At 36.5% G+C, this 19,888-nt stretch overlaps 1 protein-coding gene across 1 annotated transcript in view; it reads right to left on the bottom strand.

Annotated features, from left to right (window-relative positions):
- THSD7B (thrombospondin type 1 domain containing 7B) overlaps positions 1-19,888 on the bottom strand; it is a 779,270-nt gene that overhangs the window by 583,257 nt on the left and 176,125 nt on the right. The gene's annotated exons all lie outside the window — the stretch shown is intronic.

Raw genomic sequence — 19,888 nt, 5'->3', positions numbered from 1 at the left:
TAAAAAGATAAGATAATGTGATAATGTGGCCAACCCGACATAAAAGTATTTGTAATGATGAGGAGAAACACCGATGAGGCAGTGATGAACCCCCGGTAAGGCAGAAGGGTGCTCAGAGAGGACACCTGAGCTACATTTTTAAAAGATTAATGGGAGTTTCTCAGGCACAGAGAAAACACTATTCTAAGGCAAAACAACAGCATATTCAAAGGTTTGAAATTATACCTTTTGGGGATGGGAACCAGTGGTATACTGGAGCTAGCTCTAGCTGCTCAAAGGAGCCAACTGTTAAATTTTCAGGAATTTGCAAACCACTTGACCTCCTGTAAGCTTAACATTGGCCAAGGTCAGAGTATTTACAATACGAAATTGGCAAATGCTACAAATCAAGCCCCCTCTCCCAGACTCCTGAGAACTGATTGCTAAACATTCATAAGCACACCACCGGGTACACGTAGGAGCCCGTTTGTTCTGCTGAAGCGTAAAGTGCCAGGAGGAACGTGGATAGATACGAGGTATGAGGGTTCTTCAAAAGTTGCTCTGAAAGGGCTTCCTGTCACAGGCTAAGAAATTTGTTTAATTATGCATTAAATGATTTCGAGTGGAGGGAAATCAGATTCATATTGGGAGATAATATTTCAAATATTAATTGGCATTCTGTTCCTTTTGTCCCTTGTTATTAGTTCTTCTATTCAGTCAGAGGCAACCAATACTTTGGGAGGAAAAGGATAATATTCTAAGAATGTAAACTAAAGAAGGGGTCAATGTTCAAATACTGACAGAGAGATTTTGGTAATAGTTCCTCTGAATGTGGTTTCAAAAAGGTGGCGGGGGGGGGGGGGGGGCAGGCATAGTGGCTCAGGCCTATAATCCCAACATTTTGGGAGGTCAAGGCAGGCGGATCACCTGAGTTCAGGAGTTCGAGATCAGCTTGGCCAACACGATGAAATCTTGTCTCTACTAAAATTACAAAAATTAGTCAGTCACAGTGGTGTGTGCCTGTAGTCCTAGCTACTTGGGAGACTGAGGCAGGATAATTGCTTGAATCTGAGAGGAGGGGACTAGAGTGAGACGAGATCACACCACTTGTACTCCAGCCTGGGTGAGTCTCAAAAAAAAAAAAAAAAAAGAGGAAGTCTTAAATTGTTTCATTTCTAACTTGTGAAAATACATAAATGGGGGAGTGATCACTTACAGAAGACAGAGTAAAACATGCTCATATTTGGCCATATTGATAGTAAATTTCTGTACTTATACCCCCCATTAAGCTATTAAGAGTTAATGTGGTGTTCACAGAGGAAAAGCTACATCTTCCTCTGGTCCAATATTTTATTTTATTTTTATTTTATTTATTTTTCGAGACAGGGTCTCACTCTGTTACTCAGGCTGGGTGCAATAGTGCAATCACGGTTCATTGCAGCCTCGACCTCCCCAGGAGCAGGTGGTCCTCCCACCTCAGTCTCCTGAGTAGCTGGGGCTACAGATGCACACCACCACAACAATCTAATTTTTGTATACTTGGTAGAGACAGGGTTTTGTCATGTTGCCCAGGCTGGTCTTGAGCTCCTGGGTTCAAGCAATCCACCTGACTTGTTCGCCCAAAGTGCCAGGATTGTAGGCGTGAGCCACCAAGCCCAGCCTCAATATTTTATTTTTTAAAAATCTATTCAGATAATATTAGTCCTTTCAAAATGAAAAGGGCAGTGTATCATTGTTACTGTTCAATTCAATGTGACAATTTTGGGGCCTGGGATCAAAATCGATTAGAAAGAACCTCTCCTGGCTGGGCACCGTGGTTCACGCCTGTAATCCCAGCATTTTGGGAGGCCGAGGCGGGCGGATCACAAGGTCAGGAGATGGAGACCATCCTGGTTAACACGGTGAAACCCTGTCTCTATGAAAAATACGAAAAATTAGCCAGGCGTGGTGGCGGGCACCTGTAGTCCCAGCAACTCGGGAGGCTGAGGCGGGAGAATGGCGTGAACCCGGGAGGCGGAGCTTGCAGTGAGCCGAGATCGCGCCACTGCACTCCAGCCTGGGCGACAGAGCGAGACTTCATCTCAAAAAAAAAAAAAAAAAAAAAAAAAAAAGAAAGAAAGACCCTCTCCTGAAAATGTCTCACCTAATACAGAAAGCAATGTCACTGTTGCCAAGTAAAGCAGAGGTTGGGGGAGGGGACCACCTTTTTCTACTGCGTGATACAACAGAAAGCTGTAGGTCAACAAGAAGTTTCCATGTTTTGACTTTTCAGAAATTGTTATAGGCTGAGTTTCATTGCTCTAAAATTAATATGTTGAAGTCATAACCCCTGGGACCTCAGATGGCAAACTTACTTGGAGATAGGGTGATTAAGAAGGTGATTAAAATAAAGCATAGGGTAGGCCTTAATCCAATATGACTGCCTTATAAGAGAATAGCACACAGGCACATACACAGGAAAGACCATGTGACGACACAGCGGGAGGGCAGCCATCTACAAGCTATGAAAAGAGCCTTCAGAAAAAAAGCAATGCTGCCCCCACCTTAATCTTGGACTTAAGGCTTCCAGAAAGTGAGTGAGTGAGTGAGTGAGTGAGTGAGTGAGTGAGTGAATGAGTGAGTGAGTGAGTGAAATAAAATAAAATAAAATAAAATAAAATAAAAATAAAAATCTGTTGTTTGACTCAGCAAGTTTGTGGAACTTCTTAACGGCAGCCTGAGCAAACTAATGCAGAAATGTAAATGAGTTTTATAATTTGTGTATATTTTTAGAAAATGAGTTTCAATTTCCAAGATTGATTTCATTTTTCCCTTCATAAAGAAAGCCCCATGCTATTTCATTCCCTGTATACAGCTATAGTAGCGGTTCCTTTCTTCCCACTTACCAGCTTTCACTCTCTGTTGCTCATCCTTCCCACATTGACTTTTCCTCCTGGACCAGCAGAACAGATAATAAGTCTCCAACAGTAAGAGCATGTGCAGGGAGTTATAGGAATTAATTAAGGCTTTTACATTTTTGAAAAGGGCTCCTAATTCTTGTTTCCTTTCCAAGAAATAGCATATGTCCTATTGATTACATATTTACATATTTTTAATGTTATTGTCACTGTCCCACTCCTTGGTCAAAACAATAACAATAAAAGGTAACATGTTGAGCTCTGGTCTAATTTGATCAGTAAGATTCCCTTTTCTGGAACAGTAAAAGGAATATTAGATGGTGAAACAGAAATATCTGGGTCCTGTACTTTGCATCACGATATATTATTATGACCTTCATCTCTTGGCTGCTAAGTTTCATTATCAGCAGGGAAACAATAATAAAATGGGATTTACTCACCCTTTAGATTTGTAGTAACCTTTAGTGTAATTGGAATGACCTTACAAACTAAAATCCACAATAAAAATTTTTGTCCACACACAGAAATGAAAACTGATCCTTTTGTAGAAAATGGTATCTCTTCTTAATGGAACAGACCTATTCTGCTGATTTGCCTTTTTAAAAAAGATGATGTGATAATTTGACCCGTCACATGCATAGAACATGTTGTCTTTTGTAAATTACTCCCCAAATAGTTAAATATAAAGAAAATATTGGAAACAAAAATTATGCTAGTAATTCTTACTTCCCCTGGAAATGTAAGAAAATCTCTCTATTTACAAATATGGGCAGAAGCTCTCATAAAATAAAAATCAGCAGTAAAGTACCTCCAATTCATTAGCACTCCACTTACAACCACTTTTACATCATACATCAAACATATAGAAAAATAGAGTAATATAACAAATACTTCCATACCTTTCTTGCAAAACTAACATTTGGTTCAAATTTCCTTAAATAATAAAAAAAGTTACAAATTCTGGTGAAATCCCTAGTGTTCTTTGCAATTCTAGTTTTATTTCTGTCTCCTCAGACACAGCTACTATCCTTAAATTGATTGTATTATTTCAGATATAAAAATGCGATAATTAGTAAGTATAAATGTTTTATACTTTCAGATGTATAGACCTGTATTTACAGATCGCATGTAGTATTGCCATTTATATTTTTTAAATTTTTATTTTTTTAATTTTTTTATTTCTGTAAGTTATTGGAGAACAGTGGTGTTTGGTTACATGAGTAAGTTCTTTTTCCTTTTTTTCATTTTTTTGAGACCGAGTCTCACCCAGGCTGGAGTGCAGTGGCACAGTCCTGGCTCACTGTAACCTCTGCCTCTCAGGTTCAAGGAATTCTCGTGTCTCAGCCTCCCACGTAGCTGGGACTACAGGCGCACCATCATACTCGGCTAATTTTTTGTAGTTTTAGTAGAGATGGGCTTCACCCTGTTGACCAGACTGGACTCAAATTCCCAACCTCAGGTAATCTGCCCTCTTTGGCCTCCTAAAGTTCTTTAGTGGTGATTTGTGAGATTTTGGTGCGCCCATCACCCAAGCAGTCTACACTGCACCCTATTTGTAGTTTATCCCTGACTCTTTTCCCACCCTTTCCCCATGAGTCCCCAAAGTCCATTGTGTCATTCTTATGCCTTTGCATCCTCACAGCTTAGCTCCCGCTTATGAGTGAGGACATAGGATGTTTGGTTTTCCATTCCCGACTTAGAGTAATAGTTTCCAATCTCATCCAGGGCACCGTGAATGCCATTAATTCATTCCTTTTTATAGCGGAGTCATATTTCATCATATCTTTACATATACACACACATATATACACACACGTATACATATATATGTTTTGTATGTATATGTATATATACATATACATACCAGTTTCTTTATCCACTCATTGATGGATGCGAATTTTGGTTGGTTCCACATTTTTGCAATTGCAAATTGTGCTGCTGTAAATATGCATGTGCAAGTATATTTTTCATATAATGACTTATTTTCCTCTGGGTAATAGGATTGCTGGATCAAATGATAGTTCTACTTTTAGTTCTTTAAGGAATCTCCATATTGTTTTTCATAGTGGTTACACTAGTTTATATTTTCCACCAGCAGTGCAGAAGTGTTCCTTGTTCACTGTATCCACATCAACATCTAATATTTTTCTATTTTTTTTATTACAGCCATTCTTGCAGGAGTAAGGTGATATCGCATTGTGGTTCTGATTTGCATAATGCTGACCATTAGTGATGGTCAACATTTTTTCATATGTTTGTTGGCCATTTGTATATCTTCTTTTGAGAATTGTCTATTTATGTCCTTGGCCCACTTTTTGATGGGGTTGTTTATTTCTTGTTGGTTTGAGTTCATTGTAGAATCTGGATATTAGTACTTTGTCACATGTATAGATTGTGAATATTTTTTCCTACTCTGTGGGTTTTCTGTTTATTTTGCTGATGGTTCCTATTGCCCTGCAAAAGCTCTTTGGTTTAATTAAGTCCCAGCTACTTATCTTTGTTTTGATTGCATTTGCTTTTGGGTTCTTGGTCATGAAACCCTTGCCTAAGCCAATGGAAGGGTTTTTCCAATGTTATCTTCTAGGATTTTTAAAATTTCATGACTTAGATTTAAGTCCTTAATCCATCTTAGGTTGATTTTTGTATAAGGTGAGAAATGAGGATCCAGTTTAATTCTCCTAAGTGGGGCTAGACAGTTATCCCAGCACCATTTGTTGAAAAGGGTATCGTTTCCTCACTTTATGTTTTTGTTTTGTTTGCTTTGTTGAGGATAATCTGGGTTCTCTATTCTGTTCCATTGGTCTATGTGCCTTTTTTTTTTTTTTTTTTTTTTTTTTTTTTTTTTTTGAGACAGAGTCTTGCTCTGTCGCCCAGGCTGGAGTGCAGTAGCACGATCTTGGCTCACTGCAACCTCTACCTCCCAGGTTCAAGCAATTCTCCCGCCTCAGCCTCCCAAGTAGTTAGGACTACAGGCACACACCACCATGCCTGTTTACTTTTTTGTATTTCAGTAGAGACAGGGTTTCACTGTGTTGCCCAGGCTAGTCTCAAAGTTCTGAACTCAGGCAATCCAACTGCCTCGGCCTCCCAAAGTGCTAGGATTACAGACATGAGCCACCGTGCCTGTCCTATGTACCTATTTTATACCAGTACCATGCTGTTTTGGTGACTATGGCCTTATAATACAGTTTGAAATCAGGTAATGTGATGCCTCCAGATTTGTTCTTTTTGCTTAGGCTTGCTTTGGCTATGCAGGCTCTTTTTTGGTTCTATATGAATTTTAGAATTGTTTTTTCTAACTCAGTGAAGAATGATGGTAGTATATTTTGTAGGAATTACATTGAATTTGTAGATTGCTTTTGGCAGTATGGTCATTTTCACGATACAGATTCTACCCATCCATGAGCATGGGATGTGTTTCCATTTGTTTGTGTCATCTGTGATTTCTTTCAGCAGAGTTTTGTAGTTTTCCTTGTAGAGGTCTTTCACTTCATTGGTTAGTTTTTTGTTTTTTGCAGCTATTGTAAAGGAAGTCCAGTTCTGATTTGATTGTCAGCTTGGTAGCAGCTGGTATACAGAAGAGTTACTGATATGTGTACATTAATTTTCTATCCAGAAACTTTGCTTAATTCTTTTATCAATACTGGGAGCTTTCTGCAGGAGGCTTTAGGTAAACGATCATGTCATCAGCAAACAGCGACAGTTTGGCTTCCTCTTTTCCGACTTGTATGCCTTTAGTTCTTTTGTCTGATTGCTCTGGCTAGGACTTTCAGTACTATATGAAGAGGAGTGGTGAGAGTGTAATTAATACGAATAAATGTTTTATGCTTTAACTAAGATGTATGTACCTGTATTTACAGATAGCATGTAGTATTGCCATATATATATTTTTTAAAATTTTTACTTGTTTTTGTTATACATATTGCTCTGGAAAAGATTTTCCTCATGTAGTATTGTGATTTCTAGATATATCCATGTTGACCATGCAGATAGAGTTCATTCATTTTCATTATTGAGTAATATTCCAGTATATGAATACATGGCAATTCATTTCCCAATTAGTGGGACCTTTGGTTGTGCTCAATTTCTTCCAAATCCACAGGATGATGTATTGAACCTCCTTGGACATATCTCTATGTGTTACACACGTAAAAGAGATTTCCCCTACTAGTATTGCCTAGAGTTGGGTCATGAATATTTATATAAGCAGATACATAAAATATTGTCAATTTTTTTTCTTTTCAACATACTCCCAATTCTTGGTATTATCAGGCTTATCTTTCTAAAATGTTGAGAAAATTCATTTGTTTTCCAGATTACCATGAGCTTTATGTTCCTCTTACATCATTAATGACTCTTCATACTTCCTATTCTGCAAATTGGTCCATACTGTTTGACCATTGTGGTCCACACCTAATAATTGGAATCAATGAATGTGCCACCATACATGGCAAAATAAACTTTGTAGAGGTGATTAATTTAAGAATCTTGTGAAGGGGAAATGATCCTGGAGTACCCAGTGGACCCAATGAATCACAGCATCTTTGTAAGAGTGAGGCAGAAAAGTCTAAGTCAGAGAAGGAGACAGACGCAGGAGTTGGAGGGATATGAGTTAGGAACCAAGGGTTGTGGGAAGATAGAAAATGATTTTGCGCCTACAGCTACCAGATTTTTTTTTTTTTTTTTTAACTTTTAGACATTTTTGGTGGCGGGGTGGTGGAGTCTTGCTCTATTGCCCAGGCTGGAGTGCAAAGGCGCAACCTTGGCTCACTGCAACTTCTGTCTCCAGGGTTCAAGTGATTCTCCTGCCTCAGCCTCCCAAACAGCTGGGACAACAGGCGTGCACCAGCATGCCCAGCTACTTTTTGTATTTTCAGTAGAGAAGGGGTTTGCCAGGCTGGTCTTGAACTCCTGACCTTAGGTGAGCCACTCACCTTGGCCTCCCAAAGTGCTGGGATTACAGGCATGAGCCACCACACCCAGCCAACGTTTAGACTTCTAACATGTATTTTTTTCCTACTGAGTTTAAGTACACAGACACGCACACACACACACACGCACAGACTTATACATAGATAGGTGTTGACAACACACATATAGAAATATATGCATAGAATCCTCTATCTCTTGCTTCATGTGTATAAACTTGGATGGTGCTTTTATGACAGCTGACTAGAGAAAGGGAGCGCTGTCAGGGCTCTCACAAACTATGTAGACTTTCACTTTTACTCTGTATGTTCACAGTGTGATCTTTTACACTAACACTATCTTCTCTAGGTAAGGGCATAACTTTTAGGACCACTGAACACATTTGTCTTTAGTTTCTTACAACACTGGAATTCCTAAGGCTTCCAATAATCTTGTATTTGTCAGAATAAAATAGGCTATACTGTGGTAACAACCCTGGAAATCTGAATATCTGTCAAAATAAGTGTTTATTTTCTTTTCACATAAAAAGTTTGATGAAGGTTGTTCAACTCTTCCAGAGGGCAATGTTCTAAGTAATGACTTAGGATTCAGGTTGTGTTCACCTTATAGATTCACCATCTAGAATATGTGGCTTTCAAGTTCACCCTTAAAAAGGAAAGAGAGAGCAGGAGGGTCACCCAAGGTGATTTATGACTTTGGCTTAGAAGTGGCTTAGGTTGCTCCTGCCTACAAGTCATTGGTCAGATCTCAATCAAATGACTCAAATATATAGCAAAGAAGACAGTGAAATATCAATGCAACTATGCCCTGTAAATTTATTTGCTTCTTGACGATTTTCCAACTGAAGAGGAGTGTTCTACTTTCCCCACTCAGGTAGGTGAATTACCACTCATCTCTTTACTTTTCAGCTCCCAAAATTTGTTGAACTTTCTTCCCAACTGTCACTTGCTTTATTATATTCTTTCTTGGGAGTTTATGCTTCTTTTATTATTTTACTGTCATGTAAGTAGATTTCCCCAATACAGCAGACATAGCTGTGTTCATTTTATCATGTTCAACCAGAAACCTAAAAAGTTATGTGACACAAAGCTGTGATACAACCATATAATAATCCAATTTGTAAATAAACATATTCCTAGAGAGCTAAATCTACCCTACATATGGAAAAAATGCTGATTAGAAGTAACTAATAACAAAAGAGTAAAGTCCCTAATTGTGAAGGTACTTGAATTTCTACTAATTTTGTTTTAAATTATGTAATATTTGTTTACAAAACATAATACTTCTAAAATACACTTTACAGTTAAAAGTAATTTTATAAAACTGAAATTGCAACTGAGTACTTTAGAAACTCTTAATAAAACAGTGGGCCATTTGAAATCATGCTTATTCCAATTATTTAACAAAAACAGTGCTATCCATATGGCAGCAGCCTACCCAAATTATAGCATAATTACAAGGGAATAGTTGCTTCTATAGCTTACAGATTCTATCTTAGGGAATGTTTGCAATTTCGCATCAAGAAAATAACACCAAGGAATAAAATGTGAATGGAAAAATGAAGAGAAATGAACCAGAACTGAGACAAGTTTAAAAGAGAATCTATCTGGGAAATCAGAATGTATACTATTACTTTTAATGATTTTGACTCCAAACTGGTAGCATTTTTCTGCCACTAGGCAAACTAATAGAAACATATAAAAAATTAGAATAACTTGAAGGAAAAAAACCATGCATATACCAAGGTTTATGTTACATCCCTGACTGCTATAGGAACTAGACCAAAAAGTGAGCATTGCCACCTTCTGCAGTGTGAAATTTAACAAAGGCATTTGAATAAGAGTTTTAAAAATATGATGGAGAAGGCAATTATGAAAATATTAAAAGTGATTTTTAAACTACCAAAAAATAAATATTAAAGATCACTGATAAATTTAGCTAGAAGAGCATATGAGTTTCCTTTTCTCCATAACTCCTTTCTTAGCCAAATTAACCTGAGGTAACTTATATGTTATTTGATAAAAATGATGTTTACCTAACGTCGGTGTTTACAACTAATGGGGGACGCTGCTTGAGTTACATAGCCTTTCTCTTTAAAATTCTCAATAAAATAAAATTGCACTGTTAAAATGCCTCTTAATTTCTTATCTTGATTTACATGATTTTAAATTTTCCAAAGGTAATAAACCTAATATCATGCAGTTAAGCTAAAATAGCAGGATGAAATTATGTTTTAAATATGCTGTTCAGTTGCTTCTGTGGAAGAGAGAGACTGTTCTACAGATATAGAGATAAACACACAGACATACTGAGATATTAAATTCCTGAGGAGTATCCTTGAGTTCGTGATGTTATATCAAAACGAAATGTTTTTAGTATTATGATCAATTTCTGTCACTGGAAAACATTATTCAACAGAGATTTAAAATGCAGTACCAGTCTCAGAATAAAACAGACTTTATCTTCTCCAAATTTCTTAGACAGAGTACTACGAATGATATGTGGGTACATACTTGTGGATGTGTGTACAACCACTTAGAGATAGAAGCAATATCGGCAATCATCTGAAGGTCTTGGTCATTACCTTCATTTTACAGAGAAGAAAATGGAAACCCAAAAAGATAAGTAATTTCCTAATGGCTGCACGGCAAAATTGTAGAATGGCCAGAACTAAAATGAATTTCCCCTGCCTTTTTAGACCAAAACTATGATTAAAGTTAAAATATTTGAGAGCTCTTGTTGTTATAGATTCAAATTTTTAAAACCAATCAAGTTGCACTGAAAAGAAAAACCTATCGTGACTTCCAGGTGTGCAAAACAACAGCAGCAGCCTGAGTTTGATATTTCCCTACCACCACTACTATAAAAGATAATCAACAAGCAGAGCAAACCAAACCACACATTACGCTTGCATTCTCCATTACTAGAGACAGAACATGAACACACACGCACACACATACACTTTCAAATTAGATGTAAGTAGAAAAATATCTGACAGATTACCCAGTATGAATGTCACCCAGTTGATGTGGAACATGGAGGAAGAGAGTCCTAAGAGATTCCATGAAAAAAATTGCAGAGGAGTAAAAGACTTAGGTGAAACACAGACAAAATCATTTTCAGAAAAAGAAAGTTCAACAATGCCTTCAAAATACAGAATACAGTTCAGAACTCGGCAGTTCAGAACCCAGATACAGACTTCAAAATGTAAGGGACTGGAAGTGGCAGTCATGGATAATCATATATAGAGGGAATAGCTGGTAGCCCTTAGAGATAATGCAGTAAAGGGGGAGAAGAAATTAGAGGAGGGAAATTAGGAATCCTGCAGAAACAAAGACACAAGATACCACCCTTTTCCTATCACCACTACCCACAACAACATCCATAAATCAAATGTCACAAAAGAGGGCAGAAAGAACAAAACAGGATGCTTTGGAAATAGAAACCTTATTCATGAAATAAATAGACATTGAAATAAAACACACGACCTTCATGTAAAACTGCAATAAAAGCCAGAAAATGTGAAAATGTTTCTACTAACAAAGTCTCCTCCAAATAATCAAGAACAAAGCTGAAAAGAAAAACCCTATAACATAAAACATCACACAGCAGTAAATACCCTCAAAATCTTTGAAGATATGACTAAAAAATATCTTGAATCAGAAACAGAATATTAAGACCAGAATGGACAAAAAGAGAAATAAATAAAATGAATTGACTGAACTCAGAAAGACAATAGAAGCAAAAAATTTTTCAAAATTGAATTATGACTAACAAGATGTCCAAGAAAGAAAAGACTCAAATAACAGCATACAACATTGAGTGAAAACATTAAAGTAGCAAAATAAATAGATAAATAAGATGAGATAAATATGGAAGTAGATTAGACAAAGTAAATGAAATGGAAAATAGTCCAGCATACCTATATTTTATATAAAGAAAATTTTAAAATATTGTTTAAAATTACAGTAACCCCTCAAATTCCCCCAAAATAAAGAAAGCTTCAATCTATACATTGAAAGGAACTACTATATCCCCTGAAAATCTAATCCAGATCAATCAACCCTGGGACATATACTAGTAAAACTATTAAACTTTAAAATAAAGACATTCTCAAGTTCTCAGCAAAATAGATAATTTGAAAATGAAAAGCAAATGGCAACAAACTTCTCAAAACAGTATACAAATCAAGACTGCAACAGAGTAACATTTTCAAGAATAGTAAATAGAATATTATATCTGACTAAACTGTTCTTCAAACAGATTTGAATCTCCCAAACTCAGAAAACATTGTATATTGTGATTTTCCTCAAGAATCTGCTGGAAACTAAGCTTCATTCAATGAAAAATAACTTGGAAATCTTTGGCATGATGACTGAAACTTGTCAAATATATAACTGTAAAGCAAATATTACAATGAGAATGGGGTCAGTACTAGAAGAATAACATGTAAATATTTCATGTTATGAAAAAGTAGAATAGATTCTATTTATAGAACAGACCTAAGAAAAGAAGAAGAGAGACAAAATGTAAAAAAGGAGAATAAAATTATATCAGGTGGAAATAATTTAAAACTGACATAACAAACAGCACTACATTAGGCCAGAGAGGAAATTAAGGAGACTATACAAAGGTAAATACAAAGGTAACTTCTACAATAAAAATGCAAGTATTTCTAACTACCAAAACATATTGGTCAGATGCAGTGGCTCATGCCTGTAATCCCAGCATTTTGGGAGGCCAACGCAGGCAAATGACTTGAGATCAGGAATTTGAGACCAGCCTTGCCAACATGGTGAAACCCTGTCTCTATTTAAAAAAAAAAAATTAGCTGGGCATGGTGGTACATGCCTATAAGCCCAGCTACTTGGGAGGCTTGAGGCACAAAGACTGAATCCAAGAGGCAGAGGTTGCAGTGAGCTAAGATTGCACCACTGCATTCCAGCCTGGGTGATGAAGTGAGACTCTGTCTCAAAATACAATACAATACAATTATACACACACACACACACACACACACACACACACACACACACACACACACGTATGTATTTAAAAAGCCAAGGCTGGGCACAGTGACTCACGCCTGTAATCCCAGCATTTGGGGAGGCTGAAGCGGGGTGGGTGGATCACCTGAGGTCAGGAGTTTGAAACCAGCCTGGCCAATATGGTGAAACGTCTTCTATACTAAAAATACAAAAAAAAAAAAAAAAAAAAAAGCTGAGCGTGGTGGTGCACGCCTGTAATTCCAGCTACTCAGGGGGCTGAGGTAGGAGAATCGCTTGAATCTGGGAGGCGGAGGTTGCAGTGAGCCAAGATCACGAGATCACGCCACTGCACTCCACCCGGGGTGACAGAGTGAGACTCCATCTCAGAACACAAACAAACAAACAAGAAAACAAAACAGCCAAACGTATACACCAAATAAAGAAAGCAAGTAATACATGTAAAATTAAACACACCATAAATACAATGTAAGCTACTATGAAGAGGCCAAACATAATTATCATATCCATAAAAGTAAACAAGGTTAATTCATTTATTAAGAGAAATTCAGTGTTTACACCGACACATAAAACTAAACCCAACTCTATGTTCATGCAGAATATAAAAGACACACGTAACGTGGTGGTTTCAAAAGGCTAAAAATAAAGGGATGGACAAAGACTTAGGCAAATTAAAACAAGAAGAATGTATGTTGTACAATCCTAATATCTGACAAATTAAAATTCAAGACAAAAAGCATCAGAAGAGACAAATAAAAACACTTTAGAATGTTAAAGTTAACATTTCACTATGAAGAAATAGAAGCTTTGAATATTTATGCACCATAAAACAGCAACTGTGTGTAGAAAAAATACAGAAGATGTTGGAAAAATAGATAGGAACATACTAATAGTATAACTTAACTATTTTCAGTACAAAATAAACCAATTGCAGAAAAATAGTAACGATTATTAGAAAACCTAAAAAGCATAATCAATCAGGTACATATATATTTAATAAATCACATCAATAATAGAGAATATATCTTCTTCCAAATGTACATAGAACATTTGCAATTACAGATTTATTTTTTTGAATGGATTCTCAATATGTTGCCCAGGCTGGTCTCAAACTCTTGGGCTCAAGTCATCTTCCTATCTCAGTCATCCTGGGATCAGAGGTGTGCCCCACTGCACCCAGCTGAACATTCACAAATATTAATTATAGAGTCTAACACAAAGAAAATGGCAGTAGATTCTTAAAAAATAGAAATATCACAAACAACACTCTGCTTACAATGCAATAAAACTAGAATTTAAAAATGAAAACAAACAAACAAAATATGACCTTTCTATCTGGAAATTAAAATAGCTTACATTTAACAAACCTTGAGTAAGAGGAGCAATACAAGCAAGAAAACTATAGAAATTTGGGGGTAAAAAAGTATGATAATAAAATGTTCTATGTCAGAATCTATGGGATCAATTTAAAATAGTCATCAGGAGAAAATTAATAGTCCTAAACACATATCTCAGTGCACACGAAAACAAATGAATTAAATTTCTTATTCGGAAAGTTGGAAAATGAAAAAAAAATACATATATAAAGGAAGCATGAAGAACCAAATAATAAAGGTAAATGCAGAAATTAATGAGGTAGAGAACACAAAAACAGGAGACAAAATTAACAAACCATAATCCTGTTAAAAAATTTAACCAAACAGGCAAACTACTATTTTAAATAATAGCTGAGGAGAGAAACAGAAAGATATAAAAAGAAAAAATGGTGTGGGTTACAACGCTTAATAAAGGATATACATCTATGCAAATGAATTTGAAAACTTAGAGAAACTAGGTCATTCCTTTTAAGAATATAGCCAACCAAAACTTACCCCAGCATGAAAAGAACAAAATTAGTCTCAGCATGAATAGAGAGCTTTAAGAGAAATACCTCACAAAAAAGGTTAGTTCCACATAGTTTCACAAAGAATTTCTATCATTTAGTGACCACACAGTCCTAATGCTATATAAATTGTTTAGAACATAGGAAATTAAGAAAAACATCCACATTCTTTTTATGAAGTAAATGTCATAATAATATTTCAACCCGATAAAGAGAGAAGCAAGAAAATGACAAAGTGAGGACTATATTACAAATGCAGAAATGGTTCATCATTAGAAAATGTATTGATATAATTCACCATATTAATAGGTCCAAAGATAAAAATCATGTGATTACCTCCTTTGACAAAATCCAACATCCATTCTTAATGCAAACTCTGGCAAGAAAAATAAAAACAAAACAGGAATGGATGGATATTTCATTAATATGATCAAACACACATACATTCAAACACACAGGCACACACACCTTGTAACAGGTACAATAGACCCCTGCCAATTCTCCAGCAACAGAGCTATGCCCTAATCTTCACAACCTGTGTTATGTGCATTTTGCAGATGTGATTAAAATAAAGATTTTAAAAAATCTTTTTTATTATACTTTAAGTTCTGGGATACATGTGCAGAACATGCAGGTTTGTTACATAGGGATACACGTGCCATGGTGGTTTGCTCCCATCAACCCGTCATCTACATTAGGTATTTGTCCTAATGCTGTCCCTCCATTAGCCCCTTTACCCCACGATGGGCCCCAGTGCATGATGTTTCCCTCCCTGTGTCCATGTGTTCTCACTGTTCAACTCCCACTTGTGAATGAGAACATGCAGTTTTTGGTTTTCTGTTCCTGTGTTAGTTCGCTGAGAATGATGGTTGCCAGTTTCATTGATGTCCCTGCAAAGGACATAAATGCATCCTTTTTTTATGGCTGCATAGTCTTCCATGTTGTATATGTGCCACATTTTGTTTTTCCAATCTATCACTGATGGGCATTTGGGTTGGTTCCAAGTTTTTGCTATTGTGAATAGTGCTGCAATAAACATATGTGTGCATGTGTCTTTATAGTAGAATGATTTATAATCCTTTGGTTACATACACAGTAATGGGATTGCTGGGTCAAATGGTATTTCTGGTTCTAGATCCTCAAGGAATCACCACTGTCTTCCCCAATGGTTGAACTAATTTACACTCCCAACAGTGTAAAAGTGTTCCTATTTCTCCACATCCTCTCCAGCATCTGTTGTTTCCTGCTTTTTAATGATCGCCATTCTACTGGCATGAGATGGTATCTCATTGTGGTTGTCATTTGCATTGCTCTAATGACCAATGATGATAAACTTCTTTTCATATGTTTGTTGGCCACATAAACGTCTTCTTTTGAGAAGTGTCTTTTCATTCCTTCACCCACTCTTTGATGGGGTTGTTTTTTTCCTAGTAAATTTGTTTAAATTCCTTGTAGATTCTGAATAGTAGCTCTTCATCAGATGGACAGATTGCAAAAATTTTCTCCCAATCTGTAGGTGCCTGTTCACTCTATGATAGTTTCTTTTGCTGTGCAGAAGCTCTTTAGTTTAATTAGATCCCATTTGTCAATTTTGGTTTTTGTTGCTATTGCTTTTGGTGTTTTAGTCATGAAGTGTTTTTGCCCATGCCTATGTCCTGAATGGTATTGCCTAGGTTTTCTTCTAGGGTTTTTATGGTTTTAGGTCTTACATTTAAGTCTTTAATCCATCTTGAGTTAATTTTTTTTTATTTTATTTTATTATACTTTAAGTTCTAGGGTACATGTGCATAACGTGCAGGTTTGTTACATATATATACATGTGCCATGTTGGTGTGCTGCACCCATCAACTCGTCAGCACCCATCAATTCATCATTTATATCAGGTATAACTCCCCAATGCAATCCCTCCCACCCCCCCATGATAGGCCCCAGTGTGTGATGTTCCCCTTCCCAAGTAAAAGTGAGCTAATTGTTCAGTTCCCACCAATGAGTGAGAACATGCGGTGTATGGTTTTCTCTTCTTGTGATAGTTTGCTAAGAATGATGGTTTCCAGCTGCATCCATGTCCCTACAAAGCAAACTCATCCTTTTCTATGGCTGCATAGGATTCCATGGTGTATATGTGCCACATTTTCTTAATCCAGTCTGTCACTGATGGACATTTGGGTTGATTCCAAGTCTTTGCTATTGTGAATAGTGCCGCAATAAACATACGTGTGCATGTGTCTTTGTAGTAGCATAATTTATAATCCTTTGGGTATATACCCAGTAGTGGGATGGCTGGGTCATATGGTACATCTAGTTCTAGATCCTTGAGGAATTGCCATACTGTTTTCCATAATGGTTGAACTAGTTTACAATCCCACCAACAGTGTAAAAGTGTTCCTATTTCTCCACATCCTCTCCAACACCTGTTGTTTCCTGATTTTTTAATGATTGCCATTCTAACTGGTGTGAGATGGTATCTCATTGTGATTTTGATTTGCATTTCTCTAATGGCGAGTGATGATGAGCATTTTTTCATGTGTCTGTTGGCTGTATGAATGTCTTCTTTTGAGAAATGTCTGTTCATATCCTTTCCCCACTTTTGGATGGGGTTGTTTGTTTTTTTCTTGTATATTTGTTTGAGTTCTTTGTAGATTCTGGATATTAGCCCTTTGTCAGATGAGTAGATTGCAAAAATTTTCTCCCATTCTGTAGGTTGCCTGTTCACTCTGATGGCAGTTTCTTTTGCTGTGCAGAAGCTCTTTAGTTTAATTAGATCCCATTTGTCAATTTTGGCTTTTGCTGCCGTTGCTTTTGGTGTTTTAGACATGAAGTCCTTGCCCATGCCTATGTCCTGAATGGTACTACCTAGATTTTCTTCTAGGGGTTTTATGGTATGAGGTCTAACACTTAAGTCTCTAATCCATCTTGAATTAATCTTCATATAAGGAGTAAGGAAAGGATCCAGTTTCAGCTTTCTACTTATGGCTAGCCAATTTTCCCAGCACCATTTATTAAATAGGGAATCCTTTCCCCATTTCTTGTTTCTCTCAGGTTTGTCAAAGATCAGATGGTGGTAGATGTGTGGCATTATTTCTGAGGGCTCCGTTCTGTTCCATTGGTCTATATCTCTGTTTTGGTACCAGTACCATGCTGTTTTGGTTACTGTAGCCTTGTAGTATAGTTTGAAGTCAGGTAGCGTGACGCCTCCAGCTTTGTCCTTTTGACTTAGGATTGTCTTGGCAATGCGGGCTCTTTATTGGTTCCATATGAACTTTAAAGCAGTTTTTTCCAATTCGGTGAAGAAACTCATTGGTAGCTTGATGGGGATGGCATTGAATCTATAAATAACCTTGGGCAGTATGGCCATTTTCACGATATTGATTCTTCCTATCCATGAGCATGGTATGTTCTTCCATTTGTTTGTGTCCTCTTTGATTTCACTGAGCAGTGGTTTGTAGTTCTCCTTGAAGAGGTCCTTTACATCCCTTGTAAGTTGGATTCCTAGGTATTTTATTCTCTTTGAAGCAATTGTGAATGGAAGTCCATTCCTGATTTGGCTCTCTGCTTGTCTGTTACTGGTGTATAAGAATGATTGTGATTTTTGCACATTAATTTTGTATCCTGAGACTTTGCTGAAGTTCTTATCAGCTTAAGAAGATTTTGGGCTAAGACGATGGGGTTTTCTAAATATACAATCATGTCATCTGCAAACAGGGACAATTTGACTTCTTTTCCTAACTGAATACCCTTGATTTCTTGCTCTTGCCTGCTTGCCCTAGCTGGAACTTCCAACACTATGTTGAATAGGAGTGGTGAGAGAGGGCATCCCTGTCTTGTGCCAGTTTTCAAAGGGAATTTTCCAGTTTTTGCCCATTCAGTATGATATTAGCTGTGGGTTTGTCATAAATAGCTCTTATTATTTTGAGGTACGTTCCATCGATACCGAATTTGTTGAGCGTTTTTAGCATGAAGGGCTGTTGAGTTTTGTCAAAAGCCTTTTCTGCATCTATTGAGATAATCATGTGGTTCTTGTCTTTGGTTCTGTTTATATGCTGGATTACGTTGATTGATTTGCAAATGTTGAACCAGCCTTGCATCCCAGGGATGAAGCCCACTTGATCATGGTGGATAAGCTTTTTGATGTGCTGCTGAATCCGGTTTGCCAGGATTTTATTGAGGATTTTTGCATGGATGTTCATCAGGGATATTGGTCTAAAATTCTCTTTTTTTGTTGTGTCTCTGCCAGGCTTTGGTATCAGGATGATGTTGGCCTCATAAATGAGTTAGGGAGGATGACTCAGTATTATCAAGAGATCAGTTCTTCCCAAATTGATCTTACATTATATGCAATACCAATCAAAATCTTGGACAGTTATTTTGTGGATATCAAAAAGTAGTTCCAAAGTTTATATGAAAAAGCAAAAGATTCAGAGAAGCCAACACATAAGAAGAAAAAATTAGGAATACTGACACCTCTCTGCTTTACGATTTACTATAAAACTACATTACTCATAACATTGTGTTACTAACAAATAATAGATAGTAAAATAGAATAAAAATTGAAGGCATAGACTCACACCAACATAGTCAACTGATCTTTGTCAAAAAAGCATAGGAAACTCCATAGAGAAAAGATATTCTTTACAATAAATGGTGATGGAACAACTGAACATATAATAACCTTTTTAAAAAAGAATGCAGACATAGGCCCTATACCTTTCACCAAAAAACCTCAAAATGAATCACAGACCTAAATATAATAAACAAAATTATGCAACTCATAGAAGAAAGTATAAGAGAAAAACTTAGTTGACTTTGGGTTTAGTGATATTTTTAAACACACCACCAAAAAAAAATGATCCTTGAAAAAATATTGAGAAGTTGGACTTCATTAAAATTAAAAATATTTTCTCTGTGAACCATACTGTCAAGAAAATGAAAACACAAATCATAAACTGTCAAAAATATTTGCAAAACACATGTCTGATAAAGGACTGGTATCCAAAATATGTAAATAACTTTTAAAATTCAACAATAAGAGAGCAAAGCTCAAAAAAAAAAAAAAACTCAGTTAAAAAATACACAAAACATCTGAATAGACAGCTTATCAAAGAAGACATATAGATGGCAAGCAAGAGTATGAAAAGATGTTCAGCATCACATGTCATTAAGGAATTGCAATTTAAAACAACGAGATACCATTACAC

Source organism: Piliocolobus tephrosceles, chromosome 11, assembly GCF_002776525.5.
Source record: "Piliocolobus tephrosceles isolate RC106 chromosome 11, ASM277652v3, whole genome shotgun sequence".
NCBI classification, from domain to species: domain Eukaryota; kingdom Metazoa; phylum Chordata; class Mammalia; order Primates; family Cercopithecidae; genus Piliocolobus; species Piliocolobus tephrosceles.
The sequence above is the reverse complement of the archived record's forward strand: the minus strand, read 5'-3'. Positions and strand labels throughout refer to the sequence as shown.